Raw genomic sequence first — 25642 nt, 5'->3', positions numbered from 1 at the left:
TTTGGACAATGAACTGAGGGCCTGAAGGGGACTGTCTGTGGCTCCATATAATTAGTACCATATTTTGGAAGCACATATTTGTAACTGGCTTGGTGAAGTCTTTTGAGAGAATGCACTACCAGTCTGGGGTATATGCCCTGTATTCTGGCAGTCTGACTTGAGATTGGCGCTCTTAGCTGTGTCCTATACTAGGCAATGGGGAACACACCCCGTCCACAAGGCTTGTTACTGTGTCAAAGAAGGATGTTAGGTTGGTTTGACATGATTTATTCTTGATAAATCCATGTTAACTGTTATTAATCACTTCATTATCTTCTAGGTACTTACAAACTGACTGTTTGATTATTTGCTCCATTATCTTTCTGGAGTTGAGCTGACTGGTCTGTAATTCCCTGAATTATCTTTAGCCTCCTTTTTCTAGATAGGTATTATATTTACTCTTTTCCTGTCCCGTCCTCCAAGAGTTCTCAAAGATTGCTAATGGCTCAGAGTCTCTTCAGCCAGTTCCTTAAATATTCTAAAGTATTCCTTTAAGTATTTTGTCAGGCCTTGCTGACTGAAGACATCTAACTTGTCTCACTAATTTTTAATTTGTTGTCTTCTCTGTTTTAGCCTCTGATCGTACCCTGTTTACACCAATATCTGCTATGTTAGTCATCCAGTCACTGCTAACCTGGCTGGTGAAAACTGAAGCAAAACAGGCATTTAACTTTTTGGTCATTGTTGTATTTTGTGCTATTGTTTTCTCCTCCTCATTAAGTGATGGACCTATCCTGTCCTTGGTCTTCCTCTTGCTTCTAATGTATTTGTAAAACATTTTTCTTGTTACCCTTTATATCCTAGCTAGTTTAATCTCGTTTCGTGCCTTGGCCTTTCCAATATTGTCCCTAAATGCTTGTGAGTTCTTTTCTTTATATTCATTCTTTGTGATTTGACTTAGTTTCCATTTTCTAGTTTCTAGTAATTGAAGATCTTCTGGTTAAGCCATGGTGGTCTCTTACCATTCTTCCTAGTTTCCTATTTATTACGATAATTCACTCTTGTGCCCTTAATAATGTCCCTTTAAAAAACTGTCAACTCTCTTGAACTCTTTTTTCCTTTAGACTTGCTCCCAATGGGGCAAACCCAGGACAAATGGCTACAAAGGGAGAGGTAGTAATTAGTCCCAGGGGGTTAAAAGGCCTCTCTCTATCCACTGAGGGGAGATAGCCATGGAGAAATAAGGTTCAGCTGGAAAAGGAGTTACCAGGGAACTAATTAGGTTCAGCTGGCCCCAAGTGCTGGAGACCTTTTTAAACCCTCCCTGGCATGGAAGCAGTGGGGGAAAGCAAAGAGCAGTAGTAGTTAACAAATTAGGTGTAGTAAGGCTCTGATCTCTTCCACCAAGGAAGGCTGCACCCTGTCCCCAGAGGGGGAGAAAACCAGCACAAGGGACTGACCGAGGGAAGGATCAGCCAGACCATATGCTACCTGGAAGGATTTTGTCTTTGCCCAAGCCTATGTCTCCAAGGCTAAAAAGGACTGTGCCTGCTGAGGAGAAGCAGGTACTTTACTACACTACTAATTCTCTGACCATGCTAAGGGCTGCCTTCTTGTAGTTCATTGTTTTTCCCCTGCTGTTTTCCCTCCCACCCTTCTTTAAAATACTGAACTCTTATCATTGCATGGTCATTTTCACCAAAACTGCCTTCCAGCTTCAAATTTTCAATCAGGTCTGCCTTGTTTAACTGAAGCAAATCTAGAATAGCCTTTCTCTTAGTCCCTGTCTCTCTCCATCTTCTGTAATAAAAAGTTGTCTTCAATGCATTTCAAGATCTTGTTGGATAATCTGTGCTGGCTATATTATTTTCCCAACAGATCTCTGGGTAGTTGATATCTAATGTTAGTTCCTGATAGTTCATTCATGCTTAGTGATTTCCCTTCAATCATTGTGTTTCTTATCTTGCTTCATGAAAAATATTGGCCCCTTTATATCTAGGGGGAAGCAACCCAATGCAAAAGGGAAACTGAGTCACATAAAAATAAACCAGAAGCTTTGTACTTCTCTATACTTCCTATTTCTGGCTGTTCCTTCAGGTTCCTGAATTAGTACACCTCTACCCTGATATAACGCTGTTCTTGGGAACCAAAAAATCTTACTGAGTTATAGGTGAAACCGCATTATATTGACTTGCTTTGATCCACTGGACTGTGCAGCCCTGCCTCCCCAGAGTGCTGCTTTACCATGTTATATCTGAATTTGTGATACATTGGATTGCGTTATATTGGGGTAGAGCTGCACCATGCTTTCAAAATCATGTTAACTGAAGCCCTGTTCATTATGCGTAAAGTTGTCCTTACTGCTTCAGGGAATGGCAAAAAAATAAATGGAAACTGAAAGCACACTTATAATTAATTACTTAATACAGTATTCAAAGCAATTGTCTGTTTTATTCACTAATTTTAGTTCAATGCCCCTGAACAGAAATGGCTTCAAATCAATGACGTTTGTATTAAGGAGTTCCTCCTTGGTACTGCTGCATCTCTGAAGTGCTAATGCTTGATGCATGTTGTTATAAAACTTATCATCATCCAGTCTGCTCTCAGTTACAGAATAGAAAACCCCATGTACCTCTGTTGACTTCCAAGGAGTTATCCTGGGTTTTTACCAGTAGAAGCAAGAACAAAATTTGACCCAATAGATGAGCAAGTACAGTATGTGCATGGACTCCTCTTCCCACCCCTCCACATTTTCTGTTACTATTAACCAGGCATTTGCATATTATTAAAAGTTGTTAAATGAACTGCATTACAAGAGCCTTACATCACAGTAAATAATAAGGAAGGGGAAATGTATCAAACATGTTTGTCGGGGCAGTTTAGAAACTCTAAACTGACAGTTGCTGCAAAGTAAAAACTTACTACCAGTGGGTCTAACAGAAAAACCTCTACCATTGATTTTTAATCTCAAATGTAGACAAAGCTGTGCCATGTTCTGACTAGACGGCCCTTCTATTAAAGTGGGACCAGGATTGAGGATTAGGGCCAGATTAATCCGTCCAGTTAATCAAACTAGTAGATTGTTGTCATATTCTTTATGTATAGCACAGAATTATACTGGATTCAAATCCTCCCCACCTCCACAATACTGGACTTTTGGATCCTAATATTATTGCATTATAAGGCCTTAATCTGAGATGCTCTGAATACGTAGGCATAATTCATCATTCTTCACTGGACCAGTTTTCTGCAGAGACTTAGGACATTTGAGATGCCATTATTGAACTTTTATCAAAGGAATTTCAGCAGTTGTGATTATTAGGCCATTATTGTAGATTCTGGTGTTTCTAGAAGGATTTTTTAAATTTTTAAATGTATTTTTGGACATTTTCTTTTGAAATTTTCTAATTAAAAAAAAAAAATCACTGGACCAAATCTTGAAGTTCTTTACTGTGTTTTTACTCAAGTAAGACTCCTGTATTTGTTCACAGGCTATGGACTTTATTTTAGGTAACATCAGGTGGTGGGGTCCAGTGAAGAATGATGAATTATGCCTACCTATTCAGAGAATCTCAGACAAAGGCCTTATAATGCAATAATATATATATTAGATATAGAAGTGCTGCACGTATTGTACATTAGAAATTGTGGGGTCATAGCTCACTAGTGAATCACAAACTCTGTGTTCAACTAACAAGGGAGCACAGCTATACACAAAGGGTTGGCATTTTTTTAAAATGAAAATTTAGGCTTAATATCAGTAAAACATTCAAATTATGAGACTGATTAGCCTCTAGAAATATCTACCAAGGGAAATGAGAGAGTCCCATCTCCTGGGTTGAAATCAGTTTGGGAAATATTCCTGATCTGGTTGAAATGAGCTAAAGCCCTGGTCCTGCAAGCTGTCATGTGGACCCCTGAGCCAGCAAAGAGCCTTCGTAACTGTAATGGTGTTTTGTATGCTGGCCAGAGCATCTTACAGAATTGGCACCTTAAGGACCAAAGACCTTTAAATGGGGAGGGTTCTGAGTGACTACAAATAATTATTTCCCATGTGTCTGGCTGTTAGGTCTTGCCCATATGCTCAGGGTCTAACTGATTGCTTTCCAACCCCAAATATGGCAATTTCCCCCAGGTTTCTGGTTTGAACTAAAGTAAATGGTGGATTTGCTGTAACTTGAAATCTTTAAATCAAGATTTGAGAGCTTCAGTAACTCAGCCAGAGGTTATGGATCTACTACAAGAAGTGTGTGTGGGGAGAGCGATGGGGGACGGGGGATGCGGGAGAGTGAGTTTCTCTGGCCTCAAAGAGGTCAGACTAGATGATCATAATGGTCCCTTCTGTCCTTAAAGTCTGAGTCTGAGTAAAGAGAACTCTTCATCTCCTAAACTTACCCTTCAAGGTTTGTGAATTAGAATCTGTTATATAAACTTTTTGCTTCAATGTTCACAACTAATAAATAGGGAATAAACTGAAAATTGGTGGATATATACCCAATATTCATGTGTATGCCTTCCATTGTGTCCCTAAGAGTAGCTGGTAGCATATTTCCCTTTCAGTAAATTCAGTTTTGACCTGTCAATGAGGGGAAATGACTCTTCATTTTAGTTCTTTTTGGGGTTTCTCCTTGGAAGGGCTAGAAGCTTACCCATTACAATTTCCACACCATACATATCAAGTTGATGATATTGAATCTGGTCTTTTAAGAAAGTGTTTCCTGCATATCAGAATATTTTAAAAGTGAAGTTTTGGCTGAATAGAATATGAGGAACATTTTTTGAAAAAATAAAAATAATTCATTATTTCATTTTTACAGTGGTCCATTTCAGCATTTTATTTTGAAACAAAACATTTGTTTCAGTGTTTATTTTAAATGTCATTTAATTCGACCAGAAAAATGTTTGTTTGTTTCCACAAGAAACCAAAAAGTAATTCAGTTTTCATTCAAAAAAAACCATTTTGTATATACTTTTCAGTTCAGCCACTGAGTTGAAAAATCAATCATTTATTCAACTCTAATGAGACGGCCTACTGGAATTTTCCATTTATATTGATAAGGAATGTAGATTACTCTTCAGAACAATCCATGATGGAAAGATAAGGAATTATTTTGAAAAAAGTATTCTATTGATCTAAATGCAATTTATGTTGTTATCTTTCAAGCGCTTTACTGAAGAATGAGAGACAATTTTCCCATCAAACTGGTATATACTATTCACAAATGAATATAGAATAATCTATCAGCAAAGAGATTGTTTTGTGGAGTGAATCTAGCTGTTAGCATAAATATTAATCTGGCATTTCTTGAATTCACATGAGTGCTACTTATTGGCTAAATACTCAAGCTATTATCTGAAATCTTGAGCTCAGCTGAGACCACAGTGGAGTCAATGAATGTCAATGAGACTTAAGCCCACACTGAATACTGTTGACTTTTTCTATAAACTGCAGCTTGGGAGCTGAATAAATCAGAGTGCCCTCACAAACAGATTATCTGCCCTTCTCTGATTCAGATGTGAATGGAGGATAGTGTGTGTTTATTTTTAAATAGTGATCCTTGGCCCTACCCACAACATATGGCATAGAAAAAGGGCATATTAGGGCTATATCACATATTATCCTTCTCCTGAGGTGCAAGGAGCAGACCTCCCTTGCGTCCCCATGCTGGAGCTGAGCAAAATCAGAGCCCATGAAAAAGGACATGGAGCAGCAGTGTAACAGGCTCCCTCTTCCATGCTAAGGAGATAGGGAGCTCCCACCCAGTCGCTGAGAGGTTTGACCTTGGGACCTAACCAGCCAAGGCAGAAATCAAGTCCACGTGCTGAACTTGCTTTGCCATATTCCTGTCACGTTCTGAGGTGAAATTCTGACCAGTGAGAGGTTGCGTCACCTCTTGTGTTATAACCCTGCATGCCCCAAAATGTTTCTGTTACTTGTGGCTCCTTGCCTGGCACATACACACAACCAGCAGCCAGTGTGCACTTCCTGTTCTGTAGGCTGTACAGCGCTCATTCAACCACTGTGAACTAAACAGCCTGTCAGCAGTTGTCACAGACACGTCTGGTACAGACAGAAGTGTAACACCTCAACATTTATCATCTATTAATGTTAGCAAGTGGCCTCAGCCCTGAACCTCCTGAGACCTGTGTGCTCCGATATGTCCAGCTCTCTCCTGCAACATTCAGAGGAATAATAAGATCTGTTCGATCTTTTAAGGAGACAAAACCCACCAGCCTGCCACATTAATCAGTCAACATTCACTTTTGTACAAACCCAACTGGTTTAGATTAATAGTAAAACAAGTTTATTAGCGAAAGAAGATAGGGTTTTAAGTGAGGTTAAGTATAAGAGATAAAGATACAAATGGTTGCAAGCAAACAAAAGTGAAAACGCACATCTAAAATGTAATCTAGCAAGGTTTGGTTCAAGGATTTGTTTAAGACAGCTTTTCTCATTCCCAGTCTTCTAGCAAGATGGTGGCTGACCCCCTCCTTGGTCAGGATCTCTTCCAGAGGCCCAAAGATGCTGGTTTCTTTGTCTTAGGTGAAAGAGATAATGTGAGGTTTTCTGTCTCCTTTCTTTTATAGTCCTGAGAACATGTGAAATGGACTGCCCCAAAAGTTACCCCTCAAAGTAACTTATTCAAACAATGAGGAAGGTGACATGGAATTTCATGGAGAAGGAGGCTCCATGATATTCCCCCCCCACACACAAACACACTCTACTGCCTTGATGGTTCTGTTTACTGCTTATATATAAATTGAGGTAAACACATATTCCTGTTTAACAACTTTTGCCTGAGCAGGGCTGGCTGCTTTCGGACAAGCAACGTTATACAGGAGAAAGTCACAACTTTACATATAATGTTGCTACACAGATGTCACCGTGACATTATTGACCAGTGAGTAATTTATTTTCAGATGATATATCACAAGGTATATTTTGTATAAAGATTATGACAGTGGAGAGTAGGGTATGACTACAGAGTACTTTGGGTCACAGTTCCCAAATACTTCTGTCATATTCTCTCCACAGTGTGCAGCTCAGCCAACTCTAACCATTAAGTTTCTTCCCCGTTGATACAGAATAAGTAGAACACAGGAAACCTCTCCCTTCTCTCAGAATTCACAGAGACACTGATTCATAGCCATTCCATAAGGCAACTGTCTTCTCTCTGGATATCTGTCTGGCTATATAGCCTCTCCATATAGCAAAATAACAGTAAGTGCTAGTGGCTGGATTTGCACAACCAATCACAGGAGCCAGGAGCTGTCTCCCTCTTCTTGACGCTCCTATATCGAGGTGGCCAAACCATGGCTGCTGAGCCGCATGGGGTGGTTCTTTTACTGTTAAAGTGTGTGGCTTGCGGAGTCCTTCATGTCTCCCCCATTCTCCACCTACCAGACTCGGGACAGGGGGAGCTTGGGACCTCTGTCTTGCAGCATGGTAGTGGGGTAGGAGCTTCTGCCCTATGGGGAGGGGAGAGTCTCCGGGCTGCAGCCCAGCAGGGGGCGCCTGCTGGAGCTCGAGTCTTCAATGGGAGCAGGGATGAAGCCCTGAGACCCAGCAGGTGTGCCCTGGCTCTTGAACTTGTGAAGATTTCTTTACATGGCTCAGAAGGTCAGTAAGTTTGGCCACCCCATCCTATATCATCTAGTCTGATCTCCTAGAGTGTTAATGAGGTGCAGCCCTTTCTGGTTTCTGTCTCTTATCCCTCATCTCTTTGCACAGCAACTGGGCTGGGAACCTTAATTAGTTACACCTGAGGACATGAAAGCTGGCATGAGCACACTATTTTAAAAAATACATTTGATACAGAGACAAATCACCTCTTTCCTTCTTTTAATTGGTGTGTTTGGTTTTTGGATTATAGCAAGTACCAGTCTACCTGTCTGATAAATAGAAATGGGATTTTTATAGTCAAATTTTCTAGGAACTGAAAAATAGCAGCACATACTTTCTTCATCCATAGTGGATTTTTTTCCATTATCTTTTAGTTAAAGGGAAATTATCACTGTGGATAAATTGACTCCCTTATTATTGTTAAACTAATATGTTCAAATCCTTATGGACAGGAAAGCCCTAAAGTTACTGTATATATTTGTGGGAGAAAGAAATGAAAACCTGACCAAAGATTTTCAGAAACAGGAACCTAGGAGTATACACCTAAGTTCATATTTAAGACCCTAAGTTGACTGTGTGATTTTTTAAAAACTACTAACCATGCAGTAGCTTCCACTGACCTTAAATCCAGTAATATGCACCTGGGAGGGTACTTTCAAAAACATGGTCTAGATTCATTAAGTTATCTAGGACATGCAAGTGAATAATAAACAAAGCAAAATGGTTGGCAGCTGAAAACACTGGGAAGGATGACAAATTTTTTAAACATAAATCAAAAGTAACCTCCAGGACCAATGAAAATTGAGTCAGGAAGATCTGGATGGAAGACAGGATCATGGTTGAATATTACCAAAGGTTGTCTTTTGAGAAGACGAAGAACATGTCCAACTTCTCTTCTCTCCTCCCCACCATGTTCTGAGGAGCACACTAGAACAGTGAAGAGCTGTCTCCACCTGCCCTCTCACTCTGAGTGCCTTAAATGTTCTGCTGCTGCAGCTCACAACCTGGATACCGACAGTCATCAGACATGCATGCACCGAGTATCTGTATTTTAAACAGCTGTAGCTCAGCAATTCTGATTCCAGCAGCTGACTTGTTACACCCCAGTAACACACTAGTATTCACCAGCTTTATTACACCCGGCAAGATGACCCCCAACATCCCCCAGTCCTGAATTTTCCCAAAACCATGTGCTCTTCAATATCCACCTGTTTCCTAGGCTATTCAGAAGAACAATAAAGTTTGTTTGCTCCTCTAAAGAGACAAAATGCACATCTTCTCTCTTTAACTGGATTTAACAATCACTTAAATTCTAACACAGTACTGGATTGGTTTAGATTAAAAGTAAGAGAAAGGGTTCTACGTGAGTTCATGTATAAAGGATAGAAATGGTTACAAACAAAAAAAGTAAAAAACGCTTTCTAGAGACTGACTTAACAAAACTACAGACTTGGTTCAAGTTAAGATTCTTATCGCTCTTCCTTCCAGCAAGATGTCTGATTATGCCCTTGGCCATGATCTCCCTCAAAGACAAAGTGCTCAGTTCCTTTTTTTTCGTTGGTGAAAAGATAACTTGGGGTTCTTTGTCCCTCCCTTTTATAGTCCAGTGACACTTTGAAATGGATTCTTCTGAAGGTTATCCCCCCCAGTGTTTTGCTAAAATGCAAATAGATCTTTTCCTGCCCTTTCCAAGTCAAATGAGTGGCCACTTGCCATGTGATGCTAATTGAGTCTGATGACAACTGGCTGGAGGAATTGGCTTGTCCATTTACTCACTCCCCAGCAGGGGCGGCTTTATGTATTTTGCCACCCCAAGCACGGCAGTCAGGCAGCTTTTGGCGGTGCTCCTGCGGGAGATCCATCGGTAATGCAGATTCGGTGGCAGCCTGCGGAAGGTCTGCTGTTAAAGCAGACTCAGTGGTATGCCTGCGGGAGGTCCGCCGGTAAAGCAGATTCAGCTGTATGCCTGCAGGAGTTCCATCGGTAATGCGGATTCAGCGGCATGCCTGAGGGAGGTCTGCTGGTCCTGCTGCCTAATTACTGTCAAAGCCACAGGACCAGTGGACCTCCCACAGGCATGCCACCAAAGGCAGCCTGACTGCCACCCTCATGGCGACTGGCAGGCCACCCCAGTGGCTTGCCATCGCAGGCACGCACTTGCTGTGCTGGTGCCAGAAGCCACCCCTGTTCCCCAGACTTGTCTGGTAAACACATTTTAGTTCCATATTTCCTTCATATTTGCATGAGCCCTTGGGTGTTTAACCATATACACACAACACAAGAATATTAATGATCAATGTGTTGTTGTTTTTCCAATGACTCATATCAGATACAGTTTATGACATTAATAAATTGGGGTACACTGGACTGGTCAGGCCAACTGAAACTCATTAGCAGATACCATGAACTCCTTGCATTGGGATGCTGTTCGGGTTAGATAACCCGAAAAACAACCCCCTCAAATAATAATAATAATTAATTAATTGCATAATAACAATTAATGGGAGTCATGAGCCTACATCAAGATAAGAACAAACTTCTTCATGCTTTCCTTGTTTGCTTCTTTTGCAATGCTCAATTTTATGAAACAAAGCGTAAGAAAAAAGAAAATGCCTAAACCAGTTCTAATCTATCAGCTACTCAGGAATGAGCTCTTAGTACAACAATGCATAGATCAGAAAGCCTCTTCCTATCACAAGATGGCTCAAAGTGCCATATAGGGCTTGATTCATAACAAGTTACTCCAATTTAACAATTATTTCCTCTCATTTGAATTATCAGGCCTATAAACTAATGGCAACCAATGCTAACTGGAGAATTAGCATAGGCTATAAAATATCATTAGGTTTTAGATTACAATATAATTAACCAAATATAGCATATTTTACACTTTATGACACCCTCCTAGAGTCCTTGTTGTCAAGTTACAGCACTGATTTAATCACACGTGAAATTCAGTTTGAGCCATTACACCTAAGAGGGAGAGGACATAAAACCAAAAATTGATCAATGCAGTTAAAATATATATTGCAGCAGTTTTTTGTAATGGCAGCTCCAATAGAAAATGCCACTAGGTGAACTGCTTTGATTTAGGCTGTCGTAAAAAATGAATCATTTGTCACAACAAAACAAAATAAAATGAAATGATTTATTTTAATTTCTTAGTTCACCTGGACATATACTTTCCAAGCTTGAATGTCTATGTAAAAAGATATGAAAGTGAGAGAAGGGATGCTACTAAATAATTTAATGAAAACTTTCTTTGCCTTTCAGATGAGAACACCCTCTGTATTTACATATCTTTTGGAAACTCACTTCTTCTGCAATACACACAATAGGTGAGTCAAGGATGGTCACTCTCTCTTCTCTTTATCTTCCTTACCTTTTAGACACAGAGGCTGGATTCGTGACCCTACATTGCAACCCAAATAGGTGGCAGCTCATAGCTATGCTGCTTCAGGACCAAGGAAGGAACCTGAATGTGTCAATCCTAATCTGGTCTCTGTTTCTCCCTCTACGTCAAAGCTCCACCCACTCCCCGCCCATCTATGTGGGAAGGGGAATAGCAGCTTCCCACTTCCCACCCAGGTTCTGGAAATGTGGGGTTAGCCTGTGCAAAGGAAGTAAAAGGGCTCCATAAACCCTCTTTCCCACTGTGCAGGCATGTAGTATAGCTCAAAATGAAGCCCATCAAAAATAACCCTTCACTGAACCACCATGATGTGAACATGCCGAAACTAAATGGCCACTGAATTTATATAGCCGTCATTCTTCTTTCCTTTCCTCTGCCTACTCTCACCTCCATTCATTGTGCCACTACTATACAATTATACCTCACGAAAGCAAACAACTAAATACCGACAAATGGTATACGTGTTTGTATACAAATGCTAGACATCTAAATACGGAGATGGGTGAACTTGCATGCCTGGTATTAAATGAGGATATTGAAATAACAGGTCTCTCAGAAATTTGGTGGAATGATGATAATACATGGGAGATGGTAATGCCAGGGTACAAAATACATAGGAATGAAAAATTAGGTTGTGCAGGTGGGGGTGTGGCACTATGTGTGAATGGAAGCAGTGTCATAGAATTTCTATTTATAGAAATTTTCTGCTTGAATAAGAGTATAACAGCAAGAATATATTACCAGCCACCTGACTCAGATGGTGACAGTGACTGTGAAATGTTCAGGGAGCTTAGAGAGGCTACAAAAACAGAAAACCTAATAATAATGGGGGATTTCAACTCTTCCCCCATATTGATTGGGTATATGTCATCTTAGGATGGACTACAGAGATAAATTTTCTAGAGACCATTAATGACTGCTTCTTGGAGCAGCTAATGCTGGAACCCACAAGGGGAGAAGCAATTCTTGATTTAGTCTGAAGTGGCATATAGGATCTGGTCCAAAAGATGAATGTAACTGAACCACTCAATAATAGAGACCATAACGTAATTTAATTTAACTTCCTTGTAGGGGGAAAATTCCGCAGTAGCATTTAACTTCATAAAGGGGGAACTACAAAAAATGAGGAGGCTGGTTAACTAGAAATTAGAAGGTACAAGAGTGAAATGCATACAAGCTGCATGAAAATGTCTTAACAAAACCATAATAGAGGCTCAAACTATATGTATACCCCAAATATAAAAAAAACAGTGGGAGGATCAAAATATGCCACTAAGGCTAAAAGCAGAGTAAAAGAGGAAGTTTGAGGCAAAAAACATCCTTTAAAAATTGGAAGTCAAACCCTGCTGAGGAAAATGGAAAGGAACACAAACTCTGGCAAGTCAAGTGTAAAAGAGTAATTAGACAGGCTGAGAAAGTTTTTGCATTTTTTGATAGTTGTTCTTCACATTCTAACAGCAAAATTTAATTCTAGTACATTAGAAGCAGGAAGTTCCCCAAACAATCGGTGGGGCCACTGGATGATTGAGGTGATAAAGCAGCACTCAAGGAAGACAAGGCCAATGTAGAGAAGCTAAATGAATTCTATGCATGAGTGTTGACTTCAGAGGATGTGAGGGAGATACCCGCACCTGACTCATTCTTTTTCGGTGAAAAATCTGAAGAACTGTCCGAGGTTGAAGTGTCAAGAAAGGAGGTTTTAGAACAAATTGATATTAATAAGTCTGGAGGAGTACATGGTATTCACCCAAGAGTTCTTAAGGAACTCAAACGTGAAATTGCAGAACTCCTAACTGTGGTATCAGCGGCAAAGAATCCTGTGGCACTTTATAGACTAACAGATGTTTTGGAGCATGAGCTTTCGTAGGTGAATACCAACTTCGTCAGACTAATATGGCTACCCCTCTGATACTTAACTGTGGTATGTAACTTATCTCTTAAATCAGACTCTGGACCAGACGACTGGAGGATATGTTGGGGAAGAGTCAACACAGCTTTTATAAAAGAAAATCATGCCTCACAAATCTATTAGAATTCTTTAAGAGTGTCAACAAGCATGTGGACAAGGGTGAGCCAGTGGATATAGCGTACTTCAACTTTCAGAACATCTTCTGCAAGGTCTCACACCAAAGGCCCTAAAGCAAAGTAAGCAGACCTGGGATAAAAAGGAAGGTGTTTTCATGGATCAGTAACTGGTTAAAAGATTGAAAACAAAGGGTAGGAATAAATGGTCAATTTGCACAGTAAGGAGAGGTAAATATCTGACTTCTCCAAGAATCTGCACTGTAACCTGTGCTGTTAAACATATTCATAAATTATTTGGAAAAGGAGGTAAATGGTGAGATAACAAAGTTTGCAGATGATACAAAATTACTCAAGACAGTTAAAGCAGATTGCGAAGAGTTACAAAACTGGGTGGCTGGGCAACAAAATGGCAGATGAAATTGAATGGTGATAAGTGCAAACTAATGCACATTGGAAAACGTAACTTTAACTATACATGCAAAATGATGGGTTCTAAATTAACTCTTACCACTCAAGAAAAAGATCTTGGAATCATTGTGGATAGTTCTCTGAAAACATCTGCTCAAAGTGCAGCAATGGTCAAAAAAGTGAACAAAATGTTAGGAACCATTAGGAAAGGGATTGATAATAAAACAGAAAATATCATAATGCTGCAACATAAAACCAAAGTGTGCCCACACCTTGAATACTGCCTGCAGTTCTGGTTGCCCCATTTTAAGACATATATATTAGAATTGGAAAAGGTAGAGAGAAAGGTAACAAAAAATGGTTGGTGGAGGGAACAGCTTTCATGTGACGCGAGGTTAAAAAGAAGGGGACTGTTCGGCTTAGAAAATAGATGAATAAGGGATATATGGTAGAGGTCTTTAAAATCATGAATACTGTTGAGAAAGTGAATAGGGAAGTGTTATTTGCCCCTTCAAATACGATAAGAACCTGTGGTCACCAATGAAATTAAAATGCAGCTGGTTTAAACAAACGTAAGGAAGTACTTCTTCACACAACACAGTCAACCTCTGGAACTCATTGCCAGGGATGTTGTGAAGGCCAAAAATATAACTGGGTTCAAAAAAGAATTAAATAAGTTCATGGAGGATAGGTCCAAGAATGGCTGTTAGGGTTACATGCCTGATCATCTTGGCTATGTTCTGGGTGTCCATAAAGCTCTGAGTGCCAGATGTTGGGACTGGACAACAGGAAATGGGTCACTCAAGAATTTCCCTATTCTATTCATTCCCTCTGAGGCATCTGGCACCAGCCATTTTCAGAAGACAAGATACTGGACTGGATGGACTGTAGGTCAGATCCAGTATGGCCAATCTGATTTTCTTATGTTCACTGAAAGTTAGATTCTATCTACTCTTACTCACTTTGAGTATCAAATTTACTCCTGTAGTAGCTCCATTAAAATCAATGGAATTATTTGCCGAGCAAGGTGCTATTCAGTGTGATTAAAGATTGTACATGTGAACATTAGGGAAGATATTGTATTGAATCCATATTAGTTAAGTAAGTAATAAATGACATGTACTGGGTTTCTCACAAATTAATTAACTTTTGGGTTGCTTAGCTCAAGGTGCAAACAAGAGTCTTGTAAATGTATATGATATTATTAAAAAATAAATAAGATTACAGGAAGAAACAGTTATAGGACGCTGTTTACAAAGTTTGAGTGAATGATTTTTTATGAAAAAAAAACTTATCAAGAAATAATAAATATAGGGGAGAACTTATATTATTCAACTCTAGGGAGGTGATTTTGGTACCAGTAAAAATTAGAAGTCCTTAATATAGGTCTCTATCAATTTGACAATCAAGTTGCATATACCAATTAAGAGTTTTGGGAAATTCAATGGCAGTTCAATAAAAAATGATTCTGAAGTTACAAATCAAGAACCATACATACAGGTAGTTCAATTGTATTCTTTATGCACACAATGGCTAGGGTCATCTTAGTTCTGTTTGCAGAATTTCAATAGTTTCAACAAGCCCTAACATATCATCTGAATCTTTTTCCTGGAGCACACACAGCTGTTTGGCCTTTGAAAAGTTCCTCCAGTGCTGTTCTGTTCAGTGATGTGTAGCCTCCTTGGCTGTTATGACATGATCTGCATTCATTTTTAAGCTCTCTGTCAGCAACTTCATTTCTTGGTAGGGATGTTCACTTTGGAGTTTTCTGGTCTGTTTGTAAAGCCCCTACACATTCTGTGATGATTTTATACCCTTATTTAATCAATCTATCACACAGTAATGTAAAGTGACTTGTCAGATCTTCTCAAACTATCTAAGTTTGGTTCAGCACCAACAGGATGAATCAGCTGCATAAAATTCAGCTCCAGTTTCAATACCTGTTTATTATTTCTTCAGTTTAGAGAATAAATCTCTTCATCTTTCCACAGCCAACCAGGAGGCTAACAAGCCTCCATGGCTAGTCAGTAGCTTTTAATGCACTTTGTCTGGGTTTACATTACAGATTTTCATTTCACATTCACTTAACTTAATGCTGGGAGTGAAAGTTGGGGGCTTCACTTCTTTAGATCCCTTTGAAACTTCCAGTCCATTTTTTCTCCCAGTTAGGCCCCTAAAGCCATTTCAGAGAATTGAATAGAAAGGATGTGACTTTCACAATGCCAAGCACGCAAAAAACCCAGTTGAAGTCCATAGCAGCTGTAGATGGCTGGCAACTTTGAAAATGCAAACCACTTATTTAGGTGGGTAAATATGGATTTAGATGCCTTATTTCAGACATCTATAATTTTTGGTTAATAATCCTAAACTGTGTAGTGTGTTTTTCTTGCATTGTTACAAAGTTGCTGTGTTCCATCCAAGCCCTGGCTGCATTTTACTGGTTAGTAAAGTGAGCATTTGGGGATCCTTTGGAATGAAATGTGCTAGTGGAACATAATTAGAATTTTGTGTCTCATCACATTCTCCATTAATTAGTTTTGACTCCGTTTTATGAACCTGTAAAACTCAAAGTCTAAGTCTCACTTTATTTATTGCAATACTGTATCCACAAAGGGCCAATGCAATTCTTGGATGTATAAACAGTGGAATATCAAGTAGGAGCAGGGAGGTTATATTACCTCTGTATTTGGCACTGGTGAGACCAGTATTGGAATATTGTGTCTAGTTCTGGTTATCAATAAGGATGTTAATAAACTGGAGAGGGTTCAGAGGAGAGTTGCAAGAATAATTAAAGGATTAGAAAACACACCTTGTAGTGATGGGCTAGAGGAACTCAGTCTATTCAGGCTAACAAAGAGAAGGTTAAAGAGATCTCAGTCTAAGCACCTACACGGGGAACAAATATGCATAATGGGCTCTTCAGTGTAGAGGGCAATTGCTGGAAGTTGAAGTTAGATGAATACAAACTAGAAACAAAGTGTAAATTTTTAACAGGGAGGGTAATTAACCATTGGAAAATTTACCAAGGAGTCACAAGCTCAGCCTTGCTTGTGGGCTTCAGCTGATGGTGATACGGCATCTTAAGGATGATTAATGACCCCATCAGTGAAGGGTAAGGAAGAAACTATACACAGAGGAGAAGGCAGGATTCTCCTGCAGGGAGGAGAACTTAAGGGTGTAGGATCAGGTTCCTGTGGATGGGAGTCCTGGGATAATGTTTACACAGGCAGGAACTCAGGTAAGAGGACCCACATAGAGCAGTGTAGGCAAGGAAGTCATGAGTCTGGGCCTACAAGGAGCAGAAACATCCCTAGGTGAGGCTACCAGAGTCCCTGGGGAAGGGAGGCAGAGAGAGAAAATCTGCTAAGACAAAAAGCCTCAAGAAAGAGCTCTGCTAGACAAGGTTAGTCTCCTGTGGAGAAAGCCCTGAGTTAGGGTCAGTAAAAGCTCTTCTGTGGAGCCTCAGAAGGGCAGAAGAGTTGTTAATTCAGCAGACAAAGGAGAAGCCAGAGGCCTGAGAACCAAAGGGATGCTGTGTAAGCACAGGCTGTGGGGAAGCAATACAAGGGGATGTAGAGACAGCAAGTGGCCCAGGGAAACATCATGTTTGAACAAGCAGACCAAGGTACTTAATATAGAGTCCTGGAGCTGGAGCTCAGAGTACAGGGTGGGCCTGGATTCCCCTACCAGAGCCTGAGAAAGGGGTCTGGAAATGCCAACAAAAGGAATAGCCCAAAGAACGGTCCAAGGAATAGCTCTACAAGGTGAGATATTGAGACTCAGAGGGATTAAGTGACTTCCCCAAGGTCAGCCTGGGACTGAACCAGCTCCTGAGCCCCAAGCCAGTGCTTTAGTCAGAAGACTACCCTCCTCTGAGAATTTTTTCTTGCTATCTGTCTCTAATACAGCTCCTAAAACCAATCAAAAGAGCTCAGCATGGAAGTGACACAGAAAAAGCTCAACTTCCTTTACAGAGCTTCCTTTTACAATTAGTTTAAACATATGCCAAAGCGGCTTCAAGTGACTTGAACCATTGATAGAAAATAGTTATAGAGGCAAAGATTTTGCACAAATAATACATAAAAGTCTAACATAATTAAGAGAGATTGCTTTGTGAGAGCATGATCTTGACTATCCTTCTTCAGGGGAATAGTCTTTACTTGCGTGAACAATCACCTGAAGTCAGTGGGTCTAATTCTGCAAGTAAGGGTTTCCAGCATCAAGCCTGGTTTCATGCCAGGTGCACTAGTTTTGAAAGTCAATTTCTCTTCAAGTCACTGGAGCTAGGCTCATTTTATACCCTCTGAGGAGCTGCCCCTGAGGAGCTGCCCCTGAGGAACAAAACTCATTACAATATTATTTTGGTATTTGCTTTTATCAGTAACTATTTTCCAGAATAGTAAATTCAGTGAAACTGTTTCCCTCGTTGCAGTGATGTGCTTCAATTTGCAACCGCATGCTGCAGTTTTTGCTGAAACATCCGCACAATTGAAAAAAAGTGTTATTTGTTGCTATTACTTCTCTATTTAAAATCAAAACCTTAGTCCGTGTTAAAAACCAAAAACTACATTGAGAATATTGGTAACCTGACATGTCAGCATTTAACTGTGCAAAGTTAAGGCTGCACATGGTACCTTGTCTCTGCCTGCTTGTGCATTATGACACAAGGGGAGATTCTGGCTCATGCTATGAACCTTTGGCGCTTTACAGTAAAATTTCCCTCAACAGGCACCTTCTAGAGCCAGCTGTCCAGTATCCCCTTCTGGATTCATTGACATAGAAAATATGCCAGAGCATACAATGGGTTGGAGAAAACATGGCCAGAGCCTGCTGTACTCTGGCAATATCTAGCTGATATAACTGCCCCTTTTGGTGCAATCTAGCACAGCCTTGAGGCTGTTCAAAGTTACGAGAGTCGATTTTGCTTCTGAGGATTAGGAAGTGCAAAGGTGGCATATAGCCTTCACTCCAGATGTCCAGAGCACAGTTCTGACAGAGCTGATGAGCCATATTCCAATTACAATAGTATATATTCTCTCTCCAATAATATACATGCCATTCAATTTTTCCATTACTGTAGAGACCTTCATGTAGCATCTTGCATGTACGCCAGAATTTCTGAAAGTTATTTACATGACAATAACTCCGTAAATCGTACTTACACATAAGTATGAGTCAACAGTGTGATACTGTTGCAAAAAAAGTAAATGTGATTCTGGGATGCATTAACAGGTGTGTTGTAAACAAGAAACGAGAACTCATTCTTCCGCTTTACTCTGCGCTGGTTAGGCCTCAACTGGAGTATTGTTCCATTCTGGCACACAAACGCATTTCAGAAAGATGTGCGGAGAAATGAGTAGGGATCCAGAGAAGAGAACACAGATGATTAAAGGGTCTGAGAACATGCGCTACGCAAGGAAGGGCTGGAAAGAAACAATGGGTATTTAGTTTGGAAAAGAAGGAGCTGAGAGGGGACCGTGATAGCAGTTTTCAAGGTATCTAAAAGGTGTCATCGCATGGAGGGGCGCCAGAAACTTTTCATCATCAGCCTCTAAGAAGAACAAAGAAGCAATGGGCTTAAACTGCGCAAGGAAGATTTAGGTTGGACATTAGGAAAAGTTCCTAACTGTCAAGATAGTAAAACACGGAATAAATTGCCTAGGGGAGGTTGTGAAATCTCCATCTCTTGGAGATATTTAAGGAGTAGGTTGAATAAATGTCTATCAGGATTCTAGACAGTATTGGTCCTGCTCTTGAGGGCAAGTGGACTGACTCGATGCTTCTCGAGGTCCCTTCCAGTCCTAGAGTTTTGAATTCTATAAGGAATGGCCATACTGGGTCAGACCAAAGGTCCATCGCAGCACCAGTAATTCTATCTATCCGACAGGAACCAATGCCAGTGTCCCAGAGAAGTGAACCCAGCAGGTAATGATCCAGTGATCGCGCTCGCCATCCAGATTCTCCACCTCTGACAAACAGTGTCTAGGACACCAATTCCTTTAAGCCCAATGGCTAATAGTCATTAAATGAACTTAACTCTCCATAGATTTATCTAGTTCTTTTAAACCCCTGTTGATACGGTCCTAGCCTTCACAACCTCCTCACGGCAAGAAGTTCCACAGTTGGACTGTTGCGCTGTGTGAAGAAGAACTTCCTTTTTTTGTTTTAACTTGCTGCCTATTAATTTCATTTGGTGGCCCCTTGTTCTTATATTATGGGAACAAGTAAATAACTTTTCCTTATTCACTTTCTCCACATCACTCATGATTTTACATATCTCTATCATATCCCTCCTTAGTCTCCCCTTTTCCAAGCTGAAAAGTCTTAGCATCTTTAATCGCTCCTCATATGGGACCCATTCCAAACCCCTAATCATTTTAGTTGCCCTTCTCTGAACCTTTTCTAATGTCAGTATAACTTTTTTGAGATGAGGAGATCACATCTGTATGCTGTATTCAAGATGTGGGTGTACCATGGAATTATGTAAGGGCTAGAAGATATTCTCCATCTTGTTCTCTATCTCTTTTTGAATGATTCCTAACATCCTGTTTGCTTTTTTGACTGCTGCTGCACACTGCCTGGGCATCTTCAGAGAACTATCCACGATGACTCCAATATCTCTTTCCTGATTAGTTGTAGCTAAATTAGCCTCCATCATATTGTATGTTTACTTGGGGTTATTTTTTCCAATGTGCATTACTTTACATTTATCCACATTAAATTTCATTTGCCATTTTGTTGCCCAATCACTTAGCTTTGTGAGATCTTTTTGAAGTCCTTCCCAGTCTGCTTTCGTCTTAACTATTTTGAGCAGTTTAGTATCATCTTCAAACTTATATTAAACCGTAATAAACTTACAGCTTATATTAAACTGTAATAATGAACATTTACTGTTTATATGTCACTTAGTACCTAAACCATCTCTGTAGCGAAAGCATGCAGGCTGCTGTTTATTATTTGGATTGCAGGAGCATGTAGGGGCCCCATTCATGGCTGAGGGCCCCTTTTTTGCACAAACAGAACAAAAATACCATTCCTGACCTAAAGAGCTGACAATCTAAGCCTAAAACAAGAGACCACAGACAGAGAGGGGAGAGCACGAGGTGACAATGAGACAATGCTGCCAGCATGCTAAAGCATCAGTCACAACAGTGCTTCTGCCTAACAATGTATTTTTTCTGCATTGTGGCAGAGAAGTGTTTTAAGGGAGACAATGAGGTGGCTTGCAGATGTGTATGATGAGCTTCTCCCATCCATGAGGAGCAGCATGGGAGAAAGCACAAAGGAGCGTCCTTAAAAATGTAACAAAAGGGTGGTGAAGGCTGGCGACATTGGCAGAGCAAAGGTGGGAGTCAACATTTGACACAACACCCCGTTTCTTGAAAACTTAGACTAAGCAATGCAAGAAAGCTTTTTTTCAGTGCTTTTTTTTCCCCTTTGAAATTTGGCTAAAATGTTAGATGGATATAACCCCTATAAATCTCCCCAGGCAATGGTATGATGAGGTTTTACTATATCTTGTACTAAGCTTTGGAAAGCACCCATTGTTCTGTGAGTGGTAATGAACTGTTGTAATGTCACTTCCTAGTTAGTGCATCACTCACCTGGAAGGACATAAACTGTGCTGAAGCCAACACAGATTCTGTTTTTCTGTCCACACATTGAGATACTTGCAGAGATGTGGCATTCCAAGCTCAGCAGATCATTAAATCACACATGGGACAAAGGCTGTTTCTCTGCATTTTGCTAATTTGAAAAGCTACATATGGAGGGACTGTTTCATGGTGACACTGCAGCATTCTGTTTCCGCACACCAGTTCCACTGGTGTTATAAATACTTCATTTTATGGAGTCCACTATCCTACCCCATCTTATATCAACCACACAATGCACTGGGAAAAAGTCTAGAGCCAAACTGGGGCTTGTCTACATTACCTGCTGGATTGACAGCAGCAATTGATCCTGCCAGTCTAGACGCGATAAATCAACCACTGAGTGCTCTCCTGTTGACTCTGGTACTCCACCAGGGCGAGAGGCGCAGACGGAGTCGATGGGGAAGCATCAGCCATCGACTTACCACAGTGAAGATGCCGTGGAAAGTAGATCTAAGTACATCAACTTCAGCTACGTTATTCACGTAGCTGAAGTTGCATAACTTAGATTGATTCCCCTTCCCCCCAGTGTAGACCAGGCCTATGTCATGCAAATTGTTCTATGGACTTCAAAGGGACTTCTCCGATGAGTAAGGGCTTCAGGATTGGGCCAATCACTTCAGTGCGATGTGAACAAAAGGCCCAAATCATCATTGCCCTGTAGCCTTTTTATACTAGCTAGGCTGCAGCAAAGAGGCCACACGACAGGCAGAGATCCACACCACATCCAGGAACACCCCGAGCATGGGGAGGGAATGGGGACAGGGTTTTTTTTTGGAGCAGGCCAGGGGTGGGGCAGAGGAAGGAGAGGGTGGGAGGAGGTGTGGTTAGGGCAGATCTGCATCCTGATGATTCTAATCCCTTGTTAAGATACAAAGGCTATGTCTGCACTGCAGTTGGGACAGCACATATAGCCATGGATGAGTTAGCTTTAATTGGGGAAGCTCACGAAAAATAGCACTGTAGCCATGGTGGCACAGGCAGCAACATGGGCTGGCTGTCTAGGCACATCCCCAAGGTCCTGGGCGGGATTGTAGTGTGGCAGCTGCAGCAGCTACACTGCTATTTTTAGCAAGCTAACTGGATCCAAGCTATTTCAGGTATTTCTATATGTGCTGCAATCACGCCTCCTGATTGCTGTGTAGACAACGCCTAGGAGCCTTGTTCTGAGCTCTCACTGCACGTGAATAGAGGGAACACAGGTTGCCTACTCTTCATTCCTACACTGACCCAGGCCCCAGCATAGGGATGAACCTGGCCAAAGATGAGCCAGATGTGGCGCCTAGTAAAACAGGGTATTACATGGCAGATTTTAGTTCTTTGGCATCCTAATATTTTTCCATTAACAATGATCTGGGCAGGTTTTGTTTTCTTTCTTGTAAATCGGCTTTTAAATCATTCGGAATTGCTGCTTTAATTCCCCCCCCCCTTCCTTGTTGTGCAGGAATTGCTGATTAAGTTGTAGACAAGAACAGACAATTAGTAATTAAAGAAGGTTTCCTTGCTCCTGCAGAGATGGATTTTACCTTTATGTAGGATTCTGATAAATGCAACTGGAAATCACAGAAGCAGCGATTTTATGCCATTTCCCTCTCCCCCGGAAGCATGCAGCCCCTGAAGTTTTGAGAATTTGATTTGATCCCTTTTGATTAGATTTGGAAGGCAGCTGTATCGACTGCTGTGTTGAGCTGCTTTTCATTCTGTGCTAAGGTCGTGCAGCTCAACTTTGAGAATATGTATTAATTTAATTAATGCCTTGATCTTTAATGACCCCCACAAATCTTGTTTTTAAAATGGCAAATCCTGATTTTAGTCTAAGGGTGGGAATGAACTATGAAGCAGTGCATTTCAAACTGCAGCCTAATTTGATGTTTTCATAACAAACAAAAACAACAAGGGAGAAAAATGTGTGGCAGATCCATTACGGATGTCAGTGGACATTTTGATCTTCTTGTTAGCTGCTCCGATGGCTCCAATCCCCTGCAGAATATACATTAAAATGCCATTTCTGAAGGTTTCAATCATAATTTTCATCCTCTTATATTTCACTTCATAACACTTGGCAAACAATATATTACGAAGAGAGTATCATAAATGAGTTATGAGTGCAAGCCTATTTTAAAAGTTCCTACAAGGGAAACAGAAATTTGATAATAGAAGGTTCTTCACTCTAGAAGACAAAGGTACCACAAGATCCAGTGGCTGGAAGCTGAAACTGAATAAATTCAGACTCAAAATATGGCACAAATTTTTAACAGCAAAGGTAATATTAATCATTGGAAATGGTGGATTCCCTATCACCAGCAATTTTAAAATCAAGATTAGATGCTTTTCTAAATGATATCTTCAGATTCAAACAGGAATTGATAGGAATTTTATTAATTCCTATGAGAGGCCTGTGTTGTACAGAAGGTCAGATTAGATCATAATGGTCACTTTGAACCTTATAATCCATCACTCTTTTTTATAACACACACGGGCAAAGAGAATAGATATCCTAAACACGGCAGAAAGGAAGAGTTCAGCTACGGAGCCAGATCCTCAGCTGGTGTAAATTAACAGAGCTCGGTTGAAGTCAATGAGGCCAACCAGATTTGCACCACCAGAGGATCTCTGGCCCACTGCTCACAGATTGCAAACTTTTGTGGGCCTAGGGCATGCCTCATTTGGAGCCAGATTCCCTAGTCAGGCCAAGTTTCAGTCAGCAGAGGTCCAGAAAAGGAGGAGCAATGGGGTTGGAAATAGAGCTGGGTGACATTTTTTGACCACATTTTTTTCTAGTGAAAATTGCAAACTGATAAATTTTGTAAATTTGTGTTCATTTTGTCAAGTTTTTTCCCATCAAACCGTCTCCTTCCAAACTGAAAAGTTTCATTTCATCCTCTTCAGAATGTAAAGTTTTGCTTTTTTCATTCAAAATGACTTTTTTATTTTGAAAGTTACTTTCTTTTTCTTTCTTTTAAATATGAGAAGTGTGAAATGCTTGAAATAAAAAAAACCAAATACTTGTTTCTGGGAAAATGATTTTTTTGACCTTTAGATTTGCTAAACGTTTAAAAAAATGCATTATTGCTTTGACCCAAATAAATCTTTCTTCCTAAAGTTTTAGAATTGGCCAGCAAATCAAAACAATCCATTATTTGCCCATCTCTATCTCTAAGCTACCGTTATGCTCCTACAGTCCCAGGGTGGATGCAGGGTCACGATGATCCCTGCCGTAGGTTAGAGGGGCCTTCAGGATGTCCATGGCATCCACCAAGGATTGACAGAATACAATGTGCCCCCTACTTCCCCAGCACACCCCAACACGTCTCTTATACTGGGTGCCTCAATAGAAGAGTGGGTGGCGAGTGGTTCTGCTCTCCACTGATCTTAACATTTAAACCAGAGGGCCAGCTGTGCTTTCACAAGGGCAAATGGCTTAACTGTGGTCCTGATTTTGTGTGTAAGTTGCTGCCTTCTATTCAGCTGTTATCGATGTCATGAACTTTGTTATAACTGTAGGCCAGTCCAAATATGCATATCTGTACAGATCATCTGCTGGTATAATTAATATATCAGCGCTGAGTGCAGATGATAAAAAGCCACTTTGTGTTCATCACACCAGCATATTAAATAAGCCTGGAATACCTTGCGCCCAAATGGCTGTAATAAATACTTCCAACTTTCCCTAATTTCCCCTTAGCTGTCGATCTCTCCTTTCCCCTGATTAATAGTCAACCTTCCAAGGGTAAAGGTAAAAAATAATTTTTAAATGGAACAGGCAGCACCACGTAAAGAATGGCTATGCTGTTAAATGCAGAACAGCTGAAGGATGTAAATGATTTCAAAGCAGATTTACAGTGTGGGCAAAAGAGTGTAAGTGGATGACTCAATCCACACACCACCCCATTCCCATCTCTGCTCTTTCTGCTGGACAGGAAAAAAGAATCCTTGGGCCTGCTTCTTTCCTGCTTTATACTTTGTGCAGTCATTTATACAAGTGTAAGTGGCTACTGAAGGTACAAGGCAGGGAAGAATCAGTCCCCAAGAGACTTATTTCATACTGTGGTCGCTTCCTCCTTTTCCTCTCAATTTCTCTGGCCTTCTGATCATGCATCAATATATTAAATGAAATGAATTTGCTTCATCCATGTGAACCCCAGAGAAAATGAGTTGCCTATGGGTGAAGTTTTGGGAGCCTGGGGGAGCAAATTCCATCCCCAAACCTGGAGCTAGGATGCAGGATGCTAGAGCTCCCCATGTTCCCTCAGTGGCTGTCTCCTCTGGAGCAGCAGACATGAGCCTTATCTCCTACATGCCATTGGAACATGTGTTAGGACTGATGTATATGGCCCAGTCCAGTCTCATGACCCTAACTCTGCCCTGTGCAGGCTGAGGAGGACGTCCCCTTCACAGTGCCCTATGGAGTTGATCCTCCTTTGCTCTCTCCTAAGATGCCACTTTCTCTGCAGTTTCTTTCTCATGCACTTTCTCTGCAGGGAGAGCCCTTAATAATCTGACCCTTAATAGTTGACAGTCTGTAAAATACCAAACTTTTAA

The 25642-nt window shown here is 40.6% G+C and overlaps 1 long non-coding RNA gene across 1 annotated transcript in view; it reads left to right on the top strand.

Moving 5' to 3' along the window:
* The window catches only part of LOC142046367 (uncharacterized), a 52546-nt gene that overhangs the window by 8193 nt on the left and 18711 nt on the right, over window positions 1–25642 (top strand). The window contains exons 2-3 of the long non-coding RNA XR_012655304.1: window positions 613–701; window positions 10877–10941. This is a non-coding gene — a long non-coding RNA (uncharacterized LOC142046367). The remainder of the gene's footprint in view (window positions 1–612; window positions 702–10876; window positions 10942–25642) is intronic.

The sequence above is a fragment of the Chelonoidis abingdonii genome, chromosome 1, assembly GCF_003597395.2.
Source record: "Chelonoidis abingdonii isolate Lonesome George chromosome 1, CheloAbing_2.0, whole genome shotgun sequence".
NCBI lineage: Eukaryota > Metazoa > Chordata > Testudines > Testudinidae > Chelonoidis > Chelonoidis abingdonii.
Note: the sequence above shows the minus strand (reverse complement) of the source record. Positions and strands in the feature narration are given on the sequence as shown.